Source organism: Bos javanicus, chromosome 29 (genome assembly GCF_032452875.1).
Source record: "Bos javanicus breed banteng chromosome 29, ARS-OSU_banteng_1.0, whole genome shotgun sequence".
Classification (NCBI taxonomy): Eukaryota; Metazoa; Chordata; class Mammalia; order Artiodactyla; family Bovidae; genus Bos; species Bos javanicus.
The window spans coordinates 39,353,260-39,372,218 of record NC_083896.1 but is presented as its reverse complement, the minus strand read 5'-3'; the positions used below and the strand labels follow the sequence as shown (position 1 = coordinate 39,372,218).

At 41.3% G+C, this 18,959-nt stretch overlaps 1 pseudogene; it reads left to right on the top strand.

Moving 5' to 3' along the window:
• LOC133241714 (pregnancy-associated glycoprotein 1-like) overlaps window positions 1-18,959 on the top strand; it is a 37,696-nt pseudogene that overhangs the window by 8,146 nt on the left and 10,591 nt on the right.

Genomic DNA, 18,959 nt, shown 5'->3' with positions numbered 1-18,959 from the left:
TAAGATGGATAACCAACAACGAGTTGCTGTGTAGCACAGGGAACTCCACTCAGTTATATGACAGCCTGGATGGGACGGGTGTCTTCGAGACCAGGACACCCGGATACATACGGTTGAGTCCCTTTACTGTCCACCTGAAACTCAGAATATTGTTAACCAGCTATCATTCCAGTTCAGTCGCTCAGTCATGTCCGACTCTTTGCGACCCCATGAATCACAGCACACCAGGCCTCCCTGTCCATCTTCAACTCCCGGAGTTTACTCAGACTCATGTCCATCGAGTCAGGGATGCCATCCAGCCATCTCATCCTCTGTTGTCCCCCTCTCCTCCTGCCTCCAATCCCTCCCAACATCAGAGTCTTTTCCAGTGACTCAACTCTTTGCATGAGGTGGCCAAAGTACTGGAGTTTCAGCTTCAGCATCATTCCCTCCAAAGAAATCCCAGGGCTGATCTTCAGTACGGACTGGTTGGATCTCCTTGTATTCCAAAGGACTCTCAACACTCTCTCCAACACCACATTTCAAAGGCATCAACTCTTCGGTGCTCAGCTTTATTCACAGTCCAACTCTCACATCCATACGTGACCACTGGAAAAATCATAGCCTTGACTAGATGGACCTTTGTTGGCAAAGTAACCAGCTATACTCCAATACAAAATAAAGTTTTTTTTAAAATAAAGTACAGATTGCGGGGACGCAGGAGGAGAACTAGCATTCTCTGCAGAGAAAACAAGGAGCAGGAGTCAGAAGGAAAGAAACAGGGAGTGAGGAGAGCTATGGACACACTTGTTCTTTTCGAAAAAATTATATTGAAGTGTGGCTAATCTTCAGTGTTGCATTACATTCTGCTGCACAGCAGTGTGACTCAGTTATACACATAAAAATATATATATTTTCTTATTCTTTTTCATGGGACTTATTGCTGAATACTGAATATAGTTTCTTATGCTCTACAGAAGGACTTTGTTGTTTTTCATTCCTCTGTTTCCCAACTACCACTCCTCCCCTCCCCCACACCCTTCCTCATGGCAACCTCATGTCTTGGACCTCTTTGGTTTTGGATGAACTCTCATATCCCCAGATGCTGTGAAAACCCCTTGATACTTACCAAAAGAGGGAAATAAAACAAAGAATTGTGCTTGGTCTGGATATTGCGGGGAGTCTCCGGTAAGGTCTCATGCTGACTGGTGTGTGTCTCTGGCTCCCCCAGGATTCTAGAGGCCACTGCTATACTGCCTTTCTAGAGAACACTGTGAGTCCATCTACAGAGACCTGGATCCTGGGTGATGTCTTCCTGAGGCTGTGTTTCTCGGTCTTTGATTGAGGAAATGATAGGATTGGCCTGGCACAGGCAGTGTACATTCTTGGAGTGGTTGAGGAATTAGTAAGGCTGCTCAAGACACACACTCACTTACACTTTGGGCACTTCTGCCCAGGATGCTGGTGAACTGTGTTTGGTGGTCTGCACACCTTATTCTCAGTAAAGAATAAAGTGTTTCACTCTTAATGGTGCTGAAACAAATGGTTGCCTCTGTTTGTGTCTGGGAGTGCAGTATCTAGAACCAAGTCTGTAAAAATTGAGAGGAGTCCTATTCCAACTGGCTTAAAGGAAAAGGAAGACTCATTGAAATGATTCTTGGAACCCAGGACACAAGACTCAAAGCAGATAAAAAGATCTCAGTAACTGGACCCAAGAAATCAGAAGTTATCAGTTCTCTCTATCTTACCCTCAGTTTTTCCCTTCCCTCTTCTTTGATGGTCTTAGCCTGACAACTTTCTTCCTTTAGGCTTCTACACCTAGTGATGGCCTCCAAGCTACCTGCCCTAGGTTTGTATATCCTGAAGGCATCCCCTAGTAAGGAAAGAAGCTTGGAGCCATTAGAGTTCAAGGGTGTTCCCTGAATGACCCATCTCAGTTCACATGTACAGCCCGAGATCAGCCATCCTGGCAGGGCCATGGGGTCCTATGATTGGCTTTACATGGTCACTGGCCATGACACAGCAGCACACATGATTGTCAAATTCCTCCAGAACTACATGACTGAAGCTGGAGAGACAGCCCCAAGGATAGCGACTGGGGGATGGTCTAGGCCATGGAAGAGTTTGTGATGACCCACCAACTCAACCACCTTCTCATTCAGAGGAATTATAAGGGGTAATGAAATAGACTCTTTTCATTCCATCTCAGATGATCTTATCACTGGACTTCTCCTCCAGGGGATTTTGGGTGAAGTCCTTCATGCAGAGCTGGTTCCCTCTTGTTCCCACACCCCAGTCATCAGCTCTCTGCCACATAAGCCTGCTCTGTCCTTTCCAGTCCTACTTGGTAAATGGTGGCCCCAGTGGATCCCTAAGCCATCTCTCTCCTCCAGGGCCCAGAATGCCCCTTGCTTGGCCTCCAATGCTGCTGGGGAGAATGCAATGCATGTATCGGGGGACCCTGGGTACACAGAGCCTTCAGCCTTTCTGAGCTTCCTCCAGGGGTGGAGCTACAAAGTATTTGCTTGGAGCTGCCCTGGTTAGGCACTTTTGCAGTGGGAGCATCCGTTCTTTCCACCTGGACCCCTCAGTAGATGCCTCAGCTAAGACAGCATGGGTCAGAGGTTGATTTCCTTTCAGATTGACTGGTTTGATCTCCTTGTTGTATAAGGGACTCTCAAGAATCTTCTCAAGCATAACAGTTGAAAAGCTCAATTCTTTGGCATTCACCCTTTCGTATGGTCCAGATCTCACATCTGTACATGATTCCTGGAAAACCATAGCTATGACACTACAGACCTCTGTAGCAAAATGAGTCTCTGCTTTTTAATACACTGTCCAGGTTTTTCATAGCCTTTCTTCCTTCCAAGGAGCAAGTGTCTTTTAATTTTGTGGCTGCAGTCAAGGTCCATAGTGATTTTGGGGTCCAAGAAAATAACATCTGCCACTGTTTCCACTTCCCCCTCATCTATATGCCATGAAGTGATGGGACTGGATGCCATGAATGTTGAGTATTTTTTTGTGAATAGTTTTTTGAATGTTGAGTTTTAAGCAAGCTTTTTTCATCTCCTCACCTTATCAATTGGTCTTTAGTTGTTTGCTTTCTGCTATTATGGTGGTGTCATCTTCATATCTGTGGATGTTGATATTTCTCCCAGCAGTTTTGATTCCATCTTGGGATTTATGCAGTCCAGCATATCGAATGATCTTTCCTACATAAAAGTTCAATAAGCAGAATGACAATGTATACTGTGTCATGCTCCTTTCCCAATTTTAAATCTTGTAGTTGTTCTGTGTCTGATGCTAACTGCCAATTTTTGACCTACATACAGACTTTCAGGAGATAGGTAAGGTTATCTGCTACTCCCATTCTCTTAAAAATTTTCCTCAGTTTGCTGTGGTCCACACAGTGAAAGGCTTTAGCACAGTTAGTGAAGCAGATGAAGATGTTTTTCTGGAATCCCCTTTCTTTTTCTCTATGGTTCAAAGGATTTTGGCAATTTGATCTCTGGTTCCTCAAACCAGTTGTACATCTGGAAGTTCTCATTTCATGTACTGTGAAGCTTAGCTTGAAGGATTTTGAGCATTATCTTGCTAGCAAGTGAGATGAGTGCAATTGCATAAGTTGAACATTCTTTGCAATTGCCTCTTTTTAAAATTGGAATGAAAACTGACCTTTTCCAGCACTGTGGCCACTGCTGAGTTTTCCAAATTTGCTGACATATTGAATGCAGCACTTTTACAGCCTCATTCTTTAGGATATTTTAAACAGCTCAGCTGGAATTCCATCACCTCCACTAGCTTTGCTTTTAGTGATGTTTCCTAAGGCCCACTTGACTTCATGCTCTAGTATATCTGGCTTTACATAAGTGACCCAAACATCATCTCTATCTGGGTCATTATGACCATTTTTGTATAGTTCTTCTGTGCATTCTTGCTACCTGTTATTAATCTCATCTGCTTCTGTTAGGTCTTGGACTTTTCTTTCCTTTATTGTGCCCATCTTTGGATGAAATATTCCTATGGTATCTCCAATTTTCCTGAAGAGATTTATACTCTTTACAATTTATTGTTTTCCTCTAATTCTTGCACTTTTCATTTATGAAGACTTTATTATCTCTCCTTGCTATTCTCTGGAAGTCTGCATTTCATTGGGTATATCTTTCCCTTTCTTGTTTGCTGTTCACTTCTCTTCTATACTTAGCTGTTTTCAAGGCCTCCTCAGGCAACCACTTTACCTTTTCACATTTGTTTTTCTTGGTGATGGTTTTGGTCACCAACTCCCATACATGTTACAAACCTCCACTCATAATTCTTCAGGCTACCAGACCTAATCACTTGAATCTATTTTTAATCTCCACTGCATAATCATAAGGGATTTGATTTACATCATAGCTTAATGGTCTAGTGGTTTTCCTTACTTTCTACAATTGAAGCCTGAATATTGCGTGCTTCTGCCTAAGCAAGTGCAGATTATAGTGCCAGATTACCACCCACCACTCCGTGTAGGTATGGAACAAAAAAGACAGTTTGAGGACAATACAGTGGAAGTGAGAAATAGATTTAAGGGACTGGATCTGATAGACAGATTGCCTGATGAACTATTGACAGAGGTTCATGACATTGTACAGGAGACAGGGATCAAGACCATCTCCACGGAAAAGAAATGCAAAAAAGCAAAATGACTGTCTAAGAAGACCTTACAAATAGCTGTGAAAAGAAGAGAAGTGAAAAGCAAAGGAGAAAAGGAAAGATATAAGCATCTGAATGCAGAGTTCCACAGAATAGCAAGAAGAGATAAGAAAGCCTTCCTCAGCGATCAATGCAAATAATAGAGGAAAACAACAGAATGGGAAAGACTAGAGATCTCTTCAAGAAAATTAGAGATACGAAGGGAACATTTCATGCAATACTGGGCTTGATAAAGGACAGAAATTGTATAGACCTAACAGAAGCAGAAGATATTAAGAAGAGGTGGCAAGAATACATAGAAGAACTGTACCAAAAAACAGCTTCATGACCCAGATAAACACGATGGTGTCATCACTCACCTGGAGCCAGACATCGTGGAATGTGAAGTCAAGTAGGCCTTAGAAAGCATCACTATGAACAAAGCTAATGGAGGTGATGGAATTCCAGTTGAGCTATTTCAAATCCTGAAAGATGATGCTGTGAAAGTGCTGCACTCAATATGCCAGCAAATTTGGAAACTCAGCAGTGGCCACAGGACTGGAAAAGGTCAGTTTTCATTCCAATCCCAAAGAAAGGCAATGCCAAAGAATGCTCAAACTACTGCACAATTGCACTCGTCTCACATGCTAGTAAAGTAATGCTCAAAATTCTCCAAGCCAAACTTCAGCAATATGTGAACTATGAACTTCCAGATGTTCATGCTGATTTAAGAAAAGGCAGGGGAACCAGAGATCAAAGTGCCAACATCTGCTGGATCATGGAAAAAGCACGAGAGTTCCAGCAAAACATCTATTTCTGCTTTATTGACTGTGCCAAAGTCTTTGACTGTGTGGATCACAATAAACTGTGGAAATTTCTGAAAGAGATGGGAATACCAGACCACCTGACCTGCCTCTTAAGAAACCTGTATGCAGGTCAGGAAGCAACTGTTAGAACTGGACAAGGAACAACAAACTGGTTACAATAGGAAAAGGAGTATGTCAAGGGTGTATATTGTCACCCTGCTTATTTAATTTATATGCAGAGAACATCATGAGAAACGCTGGGCTAGAAGAAGCACAAGCTGTAATCAAGATTGCCAGGAGAAATATCAATAACCTCAGATATACAGATGACACCACCCTTATGGCAGAATCTGAAGAGGACCTAAAAAGCCCCTTGATGAAAGTGAAAGAGGAGAGTGAAAATGTTGGCCCAATGATCAACTTTAAGAAAACTAAGACCATGTCATCTGGTCCCATCACTCATAGGAAATAGATGGGGAAACAGGGGAAACAGTGTCAAACTTTATTTGGGGGGCTCCAAAATCACTGCAGATGGTGACTGCAGCCATGAAATTACAAGACGCTAACTCCTTGGAAGGCAAGTTATGACCAACCTAGATAGCATATTGAAAAGCAGAGATATTACTTTGCCAACAAAGGTCCATCTAGTCAAGGCTATGGTTTATCCATGGATCATGTATGGATGTGAGAGTTGGACTGTGAAGAAAGGTGAGCGCCAAAGAATTGATGCTTTTGAACTATGGTGTTGGAGAAGACTCTTGAGAGTCCCTTGCACTGCAAGGTGATCCAACCAGTCCATCCTAAAGGAGATCAGCCCTGGGTGTTCACTGGAAGGACTGATGCTGAAGCTGAAACTCCAATACTTTGGCCACCTCATGCGAAGAGTTGACTCACTGGAAATGACCCTGATGCTGGGAGGGATTGGGGGCAGGAGGATAAGGAGATGACAGAGGATGAGATGGCTGGATGGCATCACCGACTCGATGGAAATGAGTTTGAGTGAACTCCGGGAGTTGGTGACGGACCAGGAGGCCTGGCATGCTGTGATTCATGGGGTTGCAAATGTCGGGCATGACTGAGCAACTTAATTGAACTGACCCTAGGTTTGTTCTGGCGTTTCACATACATAGCTGTGTGACCTTGATCAAGTCCCTTAACCTCTGTTTTCTCCTCTGGAAAATGGGCACCATGATGATACTTTAACCTTTTAGATTGCATATGTGCCTGCAAGGAGCAGGCGGCCCTTAGAGGACTTTCTGCTTCCTGAGTTTGGAACAAATGTGAATTATTTTGCCACCTGGGGAGAAGGAAAATTTCTGTTTAGAGGTTATGCCTGCCATCCCCAAGGTTAAATACTGATTCAAGCCAAATGACATCTATTTCTGAACCATAACACAGAACCGAGTTGATGTTTCTGTTTTCTGGGGTCCCACAACAGCTAATGATTACTGTCTCAGATTCCTCCCTCCCTCAGCCTTACCAGTCAGCCTTTCCTTGCTAACTACTTCTAGACTGAAATCAACTGCAAGGAGAGTTGTAAGGCGTTTGGTCTCTTTTCGGTTTCCCACATCTCCAGTGTAGCAACAAGTAGCTGTTTTGGCTTCTTGTCATAGCAACAACTATGGCAACTTGCACAGTCCAATCTCAGCCTGTTAAATTTAACTGTCCCCATATGGCCCCTCATGGTTAAAATACCTACAGTGGCCTTAGAAACCTGCCTATGCCCGCTGTTTAATGAGGAAATATGTGTGGACCTGATCTAGTTTGCTTTCCCAAGCATGATTCTAACCATGCATTGAAGGAACCAGACATTTAGTCATCTAACTACAAACAGGAATTGACTAAAGCAAACCACCCTGTTGGGGGCCGGCATGAGGCACTCCGCCCGTGACAAAGGTCATGAGGAAGGACATACGCAAAGGCGGGATCGAGCCTCAGGAGTCCCCCCTGGAAATCCTCGAGCATCTACCCCCATAACCAGAGCCTGCCTACTTTACTACTTTGTGCTCATCTACACCTCTGACTTTACGGGGGACTGTCCCCCACCACCTCTTTCGGAGAAGGAGTTAACTTAGAGCTCCATTTAATAAAAACTCCTGGGCGTGATAAGAGTGTTTTAACCTACAAACTCCTCTGAAGGTTCTCTAGCCTACCTGACAGGCTTGTCCAGCCACATGTGATTGCTCACAGCCTCCCAACCATGAGAGGCACGAGATGCTTTAAACCTTCTGAAAACAGGTTATTTAGAGAAGTTAGAAAATTATTAGTATAAGTATAGTGGGCTGATTAGAAATTGTATTGGTGAAGGGTTTTTCATTTGTTGAGCCAATGTTTACTGCTAAGTCTCTACATCCCCTGCCCTTATACACATTAATGAATATATAGAAGAAATAAGTATTAACCTTTGATATAAATCACGTTAGACCTTAGGCCAAGTAAATTCTTTCCTTAACTAAAACCCACTACACCCTCACCCTATAGGAATGTAACTTTATTTGAGTGACGTCTGTTTTAAGAATAATCACCCTTGGAGAAATAAGTGTTGACTGACCACTGTCACAAGGAGAGGGTCATAAATCGTCAGCAGTCCCCCCTGGCCAGAAGATGATGTAACACCCCTAAGACCTCTGTATACATTTGTGTGAAGCACCTGACTTTAATAAAAGTCAGGACTGCTGTCCCCGCGTGACTTTTGTATAACATCTCAGTGTATAAAAACAGACTCTGGAAAATAAAGAATTGGGATCAGTTTCTCGAAATACTGGTCTCCCCATGTCGCTCTCTCTCTCACTCTGGCTGTCTCCATCTGGAGTGCGGAACCCACCATGCTTACTAATTATGCCTGGGCTTCTAAGATCTGACCAGGGAGGCCTCAGTGTCTCCTTTCCTTCGGGAGAACGGAAGGACGCTTGCAGCCTATGTAAGTGGTGCAAGCTTCTTTTCTTGAAGTTTTATTGGTCTCCCGCATAAACCAAGCTACTCAGCCTCTTTTCTCCACTGAATTTTCCTACTGAGCTATCCTCATTCTATTACTCTTTATATCTTTGATGAATATTTAAATAGTCGCCGACGCCATCCCCGCTTCGAATACCCTGGATCAGCCGGGGCTGGACCCCGGCACCACCCATCATGCATTTCTCGCTTACCTCAAAACAATATTGAAGTGATCTGCCATGACAATCTCTTACATTGGCATGTACACTCTAGACGGGACACTTTTCCTCTGGACTCGTTTTTCACCTAGTGCAGCATGTCTACCACGAGGCTGGCCCTCACCTGGGTTTTGCAGACTTAGCCCACTCCAGATCCCTTCCACATCCGTCAGTAAAATCTAGAGAAAAAACTCAGTCAAAGCTCTCACTTATGCAGAAAAACAGCTTTTGTTTTTTTTAGAAAACAGTGTTTGGTAACACATTCAAAATTTTGTGCTCCTTGCCTTAGATTCAAGGACTTGTACCAGAGGATGGGAAGCTTCCCCTTTGATCTAAATCTTTCTCTACTCTCACCAGGGCCAGAGGCTTCACTGGATCCTGTGCCCTCACTGGTATTGTTCAGTTGCTAAGTCATGTCTGACACTTTGTGATTACATGTATGGCAGCAAAACAGGCTATCTCGTCTTTCACTATTTTGCGGAGTTTCCTCAAACATGTCCATTGAGTTGGTGATGCCATCTCATCATCTCATCCTTTTGACACCTCTCCTTCTGCCAACAATCTTTCCCAGCATCAGGGTCTCTTCCAATGAGCTGGCTCTTCACATCAGGTGCCCTAAATGTTGGAGCTTCATCTTCAGCATCAGTCTTTGCATTAAATATTGCTCTACCACTTCCAAAACAAAACTCATGTTTCCAATCACCTAACAATATTGAGCATTGATAAGGTTTCATAGAACAAGGATATTGTCCCCTGGGAAATCCCAGCACTGCCGCCCTGCCTTTCTCTTACCATTCTCTCCACCTGGTATAGAATTGTTTCCCTACAGCTTCTCTTGCTTGAAAAGGCCTACCAACCTATCATTGTCAGCTATCCAGGAGCTGTTCCTTCCTCTTTACCCAAAGACTTCTGCCTGCTCCCTGATTGTCCTCTGTACATCAGTTCAGAGGACTTGCTATATCATGCTAACTTCTTGCTATATCATGGGGTGCAGCACACCAGGCTTCCCTGTCCATCACCAACTTCTGGAGCTTGCTCAAACTCATGTTCATCAAATTGGTGATGTCACCCAACAATTTCATCTTCTGTCTTCCCCTTTACCTCCTGCCTTTAATCTTTCCCAGCATCGGGGACTTTTCTAATAAGTCAGTTCTTCCCATCAGGTGGCCAAAGTATTGGAGGTTGAGCTTCAGCATCGTTCCTTCCAATGAATATTCAGGACTTATTTCCTTTAGGGTGGACTGGTTGGATCTCCCTGCAGTCCGAGGGACTCTCAAGAGTCTTGTCCAACACCACAATTCAAAAGCATCAATTCTTTGGTGCTCAGCTTTCTTTATGGTCCAACTCTCACACCCATCACAACTTCTGGCAAAACCATAGCTTTGACTATACAAACCTTTGCTGGTAAATCAATGTCTCTAGTTTTTAGTATGCTGTCTAGGTTTTTCATAGCTTTATCTTCCAAGGATCAGTGTTTCTTTTTTCACAGCTGCAGTCACTATTTCCAGTGATTTTGGAGCCCAGGAAAATAAAGCTTGTCACTGTTTCCATTGTTTCCCCATGTATTTGCCATGAAGTAATGGAATGGGATGCCATGGTCTTCGTTTTTTTGAACTGTACATACCATTTCAATATCATCCCTAAGAAAAAGAAATGCAAAAAGCTTGTCTGAGAAGGCCTTACAAATAATTTACATAAGAAGAGAAGCAGGAGGCAAAGGAGAAAAGAAAGACATACCCATCTGAAGGCAGAGTTCCAAAGAATAGCAAAGAGAGATTAAGAAAAAAAAGCCTGCCTAAGTTATCAGTGCAAAGAAATAGAGGAAAACAACAGAATGGGAAAGACCAGAGATCTCTTCAAGAAAACTAGAGATAGGGAGGGAACATTTCATGCAAAGGTGGGCATAATAAAGGACAGAAATTATATGGACCTAATAGAATCAGAAGACATTAAGAAGAGGTTGAAAGAATACATAGAACTGTACAAAATAGATATTAATGACCCAGATAACCACAATGGTGTGATCACTCACCTAGAGCTAGACATCCTGAGATGCACATCAAGTGGGCCTTCAGAAGTATCACTAGGAGCAAAGCGAGTGAAGGTGATGGAATTGCAGTTGAGCTATTTCAAATCTTAAAAGATGATGCTGTTCAACTGTTGCACTCAGTATGTTAGCAAATTTGGAAGACTCAGCAGTGGCCACAGGACTGGAAAGGTCATATTCATTCCAATCCAAAAGCAAGGCAATTTCAAAGAATGTTCATCTCCCACACAGTTGCACTCATCTCACATGCTACCAAAGTAACTTCTCGAAGCAAGTCTTAAACAGTACAGGAACTGCGAAATTCCATAAGTTCAATCTGGATTGACAAAACACAGAGGAACCAGAGATCAAACTGCCAGCATCTGCTGGATCATAGAAAAAGCAAGAGAATTGCAGAAAAACACCTAACTCTGCTTCATCGACTTTGCAAAAGCCTTTGACTGTGTGGATTACAACAAGCTGTGGAAAACTTACAGAGATTGAAATACCAGACCATCTTATCTGCCTTCTGAGAAATCTGTATGCAGGTCAAGAAGCAACAGCGAGAACTGAACACGGAATAGAGTGGTTCCAAATCAGGAAAGGAGTATGTCAAGGTTGTATACTGTCACCCTGATTACTTAAATTAGATAAAGAGTACATCATGAAAAATGCCCAACTGGATGAAGCACAAACTGGAATCAAGATTTCTGGGAGAAATATCAATAACATCAGATATGCAGATGACACCACCCTCATGGCAGGAAATTAAGAGGAACTAAAGAGCCTCTTCATGAAAGTGAAAGAGGAGAGTGAAACATCTGGCTTAAACTACCCATTCAGAAAACGAATATTATGGCATCTAGTCCCATCACTTCATGGCAAATAGATGGGGAAACAATGGAAACAGTGAGAGACTTTATTTTTAAGGGCTCCAAAATCACTGCATATTATGACTACTGGATGCTTGGGGCTGGTGCACTGGGACGACCCAGAGGGATGATATGGGGAGGGAGGAGGGAGGAGGGTTCAGGATGGGGAACACATGTATACCTGTGGAAGATTCATTTTGATATATGGCAAAACCAATACAATATTGTAAAGTTAAAAAAAAAAATAAAAGATGCTTGCTTGTTTGAAGAAAAGCTATGACAAACCTAGACAGGATTTTTAAAAGCAGAGACATTTTGATATATGGCAAAACCAATACAATATTGTAAAGTTAAATAAAATTAAATTAAAAAAAATAAAAGCAGAGACATTACTCTGTATAATCAAAGCTATGATTTTTCCAGTTGTCATGTATGGATGTGACAGTTGCACCATAAGGACTGGTGAGCAGTGAATTGATGGCTTTGAACTGCGGTTTTGGACAAGACTCTTAGAATCCCTTGGACTGCAAGGATATCCAACCAGTCAATGCTAAAGCAAATCAATCATGAGTATTCATTGGAAGCACTGAATCTGAACCTGAAGCTTCAATACTTTGGCCAACTGATGTAAAGAACAGAGTCATTAGGAAAGACCCTGTTGCTGGGAAAGATTGGAGGATGAGATGGTTGGATGGCATCACTCACTTGATGGACATGAGTTTGAGCAAGCTTCTGGAGTTGGTGAAGGACAGGGAGGCCTGGCGTGCTGCAATCCATGAGGTTGCAAATAGTCAGACATGACTGAGCGACTGAACTTAATTGAACATACCTCATAGAAAATACTATTTGTAATTGGCATGTTTCTCCAGAAAGACTGGGGCTCCCTAAGGCCCCAACACTTATACCCAGTAAAGTATGAGCCCATTCACAGAATTCAGCACCTAGCATTCACAAGGCATTCAGCGAGTTCTGATTGCAGGGGGACCTCCATTTTGGTAGACATAGAGGAGCAAAGGACACATTTATCCTCCTGGATCAAATAACTCCAAAATAGACAAGATAAATGAAAGGGTAGTTTTTACATCAAACATCTAGCAGCAGAGAATGGATTCGTGGTGGTGGTGGGGATGCAGCAAGCAAGGTGAGTTCTACAATTGCCCCAACTCTAGAAATAGTTTCCAACACATACATGGAGGCGTTATCTAGGCAGAGAAAACAGTCTCCCCAAGAATAGAGATTTGAGACTCTACATAGTTAAGAGTTCACAGGAGAAAGCTACACAGATAGAACTGTGGGAAGGTACAGATGAAAGCCCTGCAGTTTTCAGTGGAGACTTAATAGTACTGGTTCGAATTATAGGGAACAACCCTTGAGCCTCAAATTGAGCCAAATCTAATTGTGTCCTCACCCACCAGAGTGGAAATTATTCATAATTCCCATGACATAAGTAGGGCCTTGAAGACAATATTGCCTTGCTAGTGGGGAATAATAAACCTGGTCTAAAGGCTGGTCTCATTTCAGCTTAAAAAACTGAACAGCAAGCCTTCCAAAAGTACAACTGTTTCCAAGAAATTAACCCTGTTTGCAAACAGTGCCAGGAATAATTTATAATAATTAAAAAACATCTAGTATCCAAAGGGTAAAAGTGACCACATTCAACATCCAATTTAAAATTTCCATATAAATTGTGAAAGTATTTGTCCTAGTTTCTTCACAATATTGTAAAGTAATTATCCTCTAACTAAGATACATAAATTTAAAAAGAAAAAAATTCCAGATGTGCAAAGAAACAAGAAAATATCCAAAATAAGGGGAAAATCCATCAGTAAAAACATGCTCAATCACTACAAAAATATCCGGATGGTATTTGCCGAGTCTTTCACATACACCAGTCAAAAATTGTTTCCTCCTCTTTTACACTTCTGGCTCTTTTCAACCAACCATGGCTCTTGTGCCACGTCCTGGAATCTTGGTCCTCTGTCACTTGCAGTTATGTCCTAGTTCCATCAGTATATTGTAAAGTAATTATCCTCATATTAAGATGAATAAATTTAAAAATAAAAAAATTCAGGATGTGCAAAGAAGCAAGAAAACATCCATAATAATGGAAAAATCAACGAGTAAAAACACAGTTAAAAATATATATTACGTAATTAGTAGGGAAGGACATTAAACTGTGTACTACAATAATAATCCTTATATTCATGAGGCTGAAGAGTATTGTGTATGTTAAATAGATACATGGAAAATAATAATGGAAAGAATGTGGGAGAAATTAATTGTCCATCACAGAACTTTGAAACAACTTTAAAAATACTAAAATATATGTAGATGGAATCCAACAGGAAGTTAGAGACAAGAGAATAGAGAAAAGAACTTCATAAGTACTGGCTGAAAAATTTCCAGATATGATGAAAACTTTAAACCCACAAACACAGAAGCTCAATTAACTCAAGGACAAGAAGTATGACAACTATACAAAGGCACATCATAATTCATTGCCTAAAACAATCAATCAAAGAAATGTAACCAGAAGGAAAAACAGACACAGCAGAACAAAAACTGGGAATGACAGCAGATTAGGCATATGAAACAATGTTAGCCAGAGGACACTGGCACCACATCTTAGAGTGCTGAGAGAAATATAATTGACTCAGAATTCTATACCCAAGAAAAATATATATCAAAAACAAGATAAAATACTTTCTCAGATGTACAACAACTACAAGACTGCATCGCCACTAACAGACCAATCTGATAAATGTTTTATAAAAGGTCTCAAGTCAGAAGAAATTTAAAAGGAAGGGGAAATCTGGATCTACAGGGGGAAGGAACAGTACCCCAAATGATAAACATGTAATATATATTAAAAGGTAAATATAATGACTTTCCCAGTGGTCCAGTGGTTAAGGATCTGTTTTGCAATGTAGGGGATGCTGGTTTGTTTCTTTGCCAGAGAGCTCAAATCTCACATGCCACTGAGCAATTAGGCCTGCGTGTCTCAAATAGAGGTTATATGCTGCAAGTACTGAGCTTGCCCTCCTCAAATAGAGAGTCCCTACCACAAGGAAGATCCTGGATGCCACACTAAGCCTCAACACAGCCAAAGAAATGATAAATAAATATATAATTTAATAATTATTAATAATTATCATAATTAATAATGATAGACTGGAAAGTTAAAGATGCACACCATGGATCTTAAAACTACTTTAAAAAAGTTACAGTTAATAAAGTGATAAAGTCGGAAAAAGGGAATCATAAAAACTACTCAGTAACAAAGAAGTCAGGGATAAAAAGAGACATGGGAAGAAAGAACATGGGACAAACTGAAGATAAAGAGCAAGATGATAGAATTAAACCCAACTAGAGTTAACCCCTCAGATGTGAACCCAGACTGAAAATAAATTGCAGGCCCCAGATGACAGCAGATCCCCATACACTGCACTCTGTAGCCGAAAATGAGTCTGCCAGGCTTCAGGGCCCGATGTGCCTGGGCACAGAACAGCACCAAAAGTTTATATGGAACAGTAAATTAGAAAACTTCAATCATATGATAAACATGTAATATATACATGTTTATATATCCTCTGTTTATAAAGAAAGTAGATCCTCTGTTCATAAAGAAATTTCATTAGAAATCAATGTTCACTGGACAGAAGAAGAATAAGGTGCTAGCATGGTGTGGACCTTCCCTCCTTTACTACTTTAATTCTTTCCATGAAGGAGCAGATAAATTGACAGGACTTACATCTCTTCAATACTAGGTATACTTGACCTGGGACACATGTTCGATTTTCATGGTTCATTCTCCTCTCTTTGCTCATACGGAGCAACAGAGACTGCTCCTCTAAAGACAGCTCAATAACTACAAGCAAATCCAGATGATATTTGCCAAGTCTTTCACATAAACCAGTGAAAACTGTTTTCTTCCTAATTTGCACTCCTGGCTCTTTTCAAACAACCATGGCTCTTGTGCCACGTTCTGGAATCCTGGTCCTCTGTCACTTGCAGCATTGTTCCCATACACCAGGCCTCAGTTATGCTCAATGGAATTCCTATTCAGAGTGGCCATAATACATGCAAGAATGGAAACAACAGGCAGCTCCTTACTCTCCTCTCTTGTTCATTCACTACATACATTCACTGAACACCTGTGTAGCAAGTCTGTTACAAACAAACCTTCAAGTTGAAAACTTTCAAACATGTAAAACTGCATTTTAATGTGCAATCACATCAGTTAGTTCACAGATCTGACACACATTTTCTTGGGCACATCCCAGACAAGTGGGTATGCTTTTGTATACTTTACTGTACAGAACTGTATGGAGCACAATAAGTGTTAGTTGCTCAGTCAGGCCTGGCTCTTTGCGACTGCATGGACTGCAGCCCACCAAGCTCCACTGTTCATGAGATTTTTCCAGCAATGATAGTGGACTGCATTGCCATTTCCTTCTGCAGGGGATCTTTCCAACCAAGGGATTGACCCTGGGTCTCCTGCACTGCAGGCAGATTCTTTACCGACTGAACTACCAGGGAAGCTGATGGAGTACAATAGTGCGGTATTTTTATTTCAAGCCTACGGTGTCTGAAAGGAAGCACAAATGCAGTGGTAATATAGATGGTACTACTGTTCTATTTTTAAAAGTGTTCTTAGTTGCTCAGCTGTGTTCAACTTTGGCAACATATGGACTGTAGTCAGCCAGGCTCCTCTTGCCATGGGGATTGTCCAGACAAGAATACTGGAGTGGGTTGCCATGCCCTATCCAGGTACTGCAAGACTAAAAATGTATCTTTTCCTGTTTGTGTTTGTTTTTAATGTATTATTTGTGTTAACAGTATCATAAAGCTAATAAACTAGAGTAATGTATAGCCATTTGTCTTAATTGGCTGTCTAAGTAACTTTGCTGGACTTATGAACATATTGGGATGTTTGAACACCCTTTTGAAATGTAACTTGTTCACATACAAGGGACTTACTCTCCTGCTAAAACCTGTGGATCCAAAAGTGAGTGCATCTCCTCTAGGTCCAAGGAAGTCACATTCTTGGTTGGGATTTTAGAGGAAACTTGAGATCTCCATAATTCTAGCCATATCAGTCCTTCAAAAGACCTTGATCAGGAGAAACTAATGTTAAAGTGGAAATAGTCATTGTGTTTCTACACACTTCTAGAAAGTGTTGCTAACTCCTCAGTACTGGATCTTGTAATGCTGGTGACTGGGTGGTGAAGTGATGTGAACAGAAGTAAGGAAGGTGAGACAGGTAGGTCAGAATGTGAGGTAACAAAGTCAAGGTGTTAAGAAGCTGAAGAATTGAGAGAGATTTGTGACCTGAGTTGGAAAAGCAGTTTTCAAAACAAATTGGGTCCTGTGGTATGTATAAAGATCTCTACTGACCAGTCTGGCTTTTTTTTTTTTTCTGGAGCACAGTTCAGATCCATCCAACTGTCTCTCATTGCTGCTGCTTCCTCCTGGCTCCCACACTGTGCCTAGCTGTTCAGCCTTATATATTCAGAAAAGGTTTGTTCTTTAGGGCAGACTCTGCTGGCTGCCTACAAAATGATCTATTCTCTGCTTCTCTTTCAAAACTGAAAATAGTTTGTTATATAGCCATAAGCCCAGTAGCTACAGGACTGCATTTCCTACCCACCGGTGCTTTTGGTCATGACTGGTGCCTGAAATGCAAGCAGACCTATAAGAGGGATTTCTTGGAAGATTGCTTTCAAGGAGCTGATTTAGCTGAGAGATGAGTCTCTTCCCTTCCCTACCTTCTTCCTAACTGCTCCCTGGATTTTAGTTGTGATGGCTGGAACTCCTGCATTTGTATTGGACAATCATGTAATGCTGGAAATGGATACCACCCAAGATCTCACTGGCCCACCTCCAGCTTTGGTTCAGTAGGAGAGAAAAATCAATTTTACCTTGCTAAAGTTATGGTTGTTTTAGTTTTTTTGCAATGTGCATCCAAACTAATCCTGATACTACTATGTGTTTAATGTGATATAGCCTTATTATTTTGTTGGGTTTAGTGAATATATTTAAATTTTACATTTCTCTTATTTTTTATTTTATAAATTGATTCACCAATGACAGGTATACCTAAATTGTATAACTGCAAAATTATGATTATAAGCATACTTTCCTATAGATTTTGCATTTTTATACTTTCTTATTTTCTTTCCTTTCTTGTTTTCTTCATATTTGTACAGCCTGGGCCATTTCTCTCTTATAACCTCATCCATATCCATATTGCAGACCAAAACAGGGTTAAAGCTGTGTGGGGAGAACCAAAGAAGAATGAATTACAGGGACATGAATGAAGGGTAGTGGCCTTTTTTACTCAACATGAATGTTCTGTAGTAGGATCACATTCCTCTGCCCAGCTGTGGACCTACCACCCCAAGATTTGCCATGACCATGGAAGATACCTCAGCCAGTGGGATTTGAGTAGAGGTGATATGTCACTTCCAAATGGAAGTATTATTTTCCTGTCCAATAAGCTGAAATGCAGATATAATGACAGGAGCTGGAACAGCCATATTAGACCAGACGTAAGTAGCACAGGTGGAAGCTGTGACAAGAAAGAAGTGGGTCTTCATTCCTGTGGAGAGACCTGCACTAATATTATATGAAAGAGAATTGAAATTGCATTGTATTTAAGACAATGTCATTTAAGGTTCGATTACAGTAGTTGAACCAGTAATCTAACACTCATAATAGTATAACTGATCTTTGTGTTAGCCTTGTCTTGACATTAGAGTCTGGTATAATGAGACAAGATCTACTGACGTATACTTACAAGTGAGTCAAGTGAAGCCCTACCCTCTGGAAGCTGTGATCTAGTGTGGGTTTCAGAAACTCAAGCAAGAACAAAGTGGCATGGTGGGGACAGCTTCAAGATGCTGTAGGGACATTTGGGAGGGAAACCTAAATCAGTCCTGGTCCCAGGAAGTTGCTTGAAGTAGCGGACTATGCTCTATTGGTCTCCTTAAAAATAGGCCATGGTGCCAAGTTTCATGTAAAAGTGATGTATTTCAAATTCCTTCCAGAGTGTTTTCCCTTTTGATCCAGTGCTTAAGATATGCGTTAGAGACCTGGCTTGGGAAAATTTCAAATGCCCCAGGGTAACTAAACTGGCAGGCCACAACTACTGAGACTGAATGCCCTAGAGCCTGTGATCTGCATCAAGAGAAACACAGGATTTAAAAGCCAGTGTAGTGAAATTACAGAGTAGCCCCAGCTTGCTGCAAATAGAGGAGTCCTGAGCAGCAATGAGGACCTAGTGCAGCCAAAATTAAAAAAAAAAAAAATATATATATATGTATAGGGAAAAAAACAATAAACAAGAATTGTGGGAAACTTTTATATCCCACTCACACCTATGGATAGATCAACTAAACATGGAAATAACAAGGAAACACAAACTTTAAATGATACCATAGCCCAATTAGGC